The following is a 1776-nucleotide window of genomic DNA, read 5'->3' as shown; positions in this document are numbered from 1 at the left end:
TTCTGGTATAAAATTTTACACATATGCATTTATATTATATGTATAATACTTTGTTTTACGTACACATTTGTGTCGATTAATTTTTAAGATGTGATGTCTTTTTCATTGTAATGCGCATTGAGCATCTTTTAGGAAATGGAAATGCGCAGTATAAATGCTATTTATTATTATTATTATTATTATTACTGAACTTTTACTTTACTTTTCCGATCCAGCGGCCATCTGGGTTCTAGGGTTCTAGCTCTTCTTACTTTACTTTTACTTTTTCATCCTCTGTTGCCGTTAAGCGTCGAGGGGAGATGCATTTTTCTGTGGTAGGCCAGCTTTCAGTTGTGATGTTATGTTTTCTTAGGGTTTCTTTGACACCATCGATCCACTTTTTGCGTGGCCTTCCTCTTCCTTTATAGCCTGAGTGCTTGGTGTTGTAGGCTCTCGAGGCTGGCTGGTCAGGTGACATACGTAACAATTGGCCAAACCATTTTATCCTCTGTCTTTCTATGTAACGCAGGCAGGGCTCAGTGCCGATAGCAGCTCTTACTTCTTCATTTCTCTGCCTTTCTCGTCTTGTGATGTTAAGGGTTTTGAGGAGACATTTCATTTCGCATGCGGAGATTTTGCTTTCATGGGTTTTGCTTAAAGTCCAGATCTGGCACTGATAACATAATGTTGGTATAAATATTGAGGTGATAAGCTGTCCCTTTGGGTCCATATGGCAAAGAATTTGCAGGTTTTTATCTGCTGTGTTTTGTCGCTGTATAAAGTATTTCCGATATCACATCTTGGCATAAAATGTGCGAGCGAGGAAAAATCTGAGGTCCCTACTTCAACAGTTCTGAGCTTTGATGTCGAGCAGGGGCAGCAAACACATAAATAAATGGTCCTGCGAGTGACTACCTTCCCGTGGGGCCGCGAGTTTGGAACCCCTGTGGAAGGGAAAGGGTGAAGGGAAGAGACAGAAACAAGCAGGCGTGGGAGTGAGAAGAATTCTCTTATGGTTAAAATTGCACAAATGAGCAAAGGGCCGATTGGTCTATTGATATAAAAGAAAACAACAATAACAACAACAACAACAACAACAACAACAACAACACCCCGCCTGCCCTGTGATTCACGTCATAAAAATTATGTTTTTGATGATGATGATGATAGTTGCTCCTGAGGAAGCCCACAAGGCGAAACGTTGAGCTATTATACACATTTTAACTTTTTATATTGTAATTTCATTTTGTCTAAAATTAAAACAAGGCTCTCCCCCATACTCTGCTTACCAAACAATGATGATGATGATGATGATGATGATGATGATGATGATGATGATGATGATGATAATAATAATGATAAACAAATCCTAGAACACCAAGAAACTTTCATGGCTTCCGGGAAAGCACACAAAACAAGCAGCAGATTAGGCGCTCAAACACTGACAAGATCTTTCGCTGTCTACAGCAGGGTACCCATTACCATCTGGATGAAGTCGGGGAAAGTCCATGCAAAGTGCCTTTCTGGATGAAGTCCGGGAAAATCCATGCAAAGTGCCTTTCTGGATGAAGTCGGGAAAAGTCCATGCAAAGTGCCTTTCTGGATGAAGTCGGGGAAAGTCCATGCAAAGTGCCTTTCTGGATGAAGTCCGGGAAAATCCATGCAAAGTGCCTTTCTGGATGAAGTCGGGAAAAGTCCATGCAAAGTGCCTTTCTGGATGAAGTCGGGGAAAGTCCATGCAAAGTGCCTTTCTGGATGAAGTCGGGGAAAGTCCATGCAAAGTGCCTTTCTGGATGA

At 41.3% G+C, this 1776-nt stretch overlaps 1 protein-coding gene across 1 annotated transcript in view; it reads left to right on the top strand.

Moving 5' to 3' along the window:
• LOC101855259 (tctex1 domain-containing protein 2) overlaps window positions 1-1776 on the top strand; it is a gene marked incomplete in the record, with an annotated part of 11615 nt that overhangs the window by 1251 nt on the left and 8588 nt on the right.

This window comes from Aplysia californica, unplaced genomic scaffold, assembly GCF_000002075.1.
Source record: "Aplysia californica isolate F4 #8 unplaced genomic scaffold, AplCal3.0 scaffold00205, whole genome shotgun sequence".
NCBI classification, from domain to species: Eukaryota; Metazoa; Mollusca; class Gastropoda; order Aplysiida; family Aplysiidae; genus Aplysia; species Aplysia californica.
This window is presented reverse-complemented; position numbering and strand designations above follow the sequence as displayed.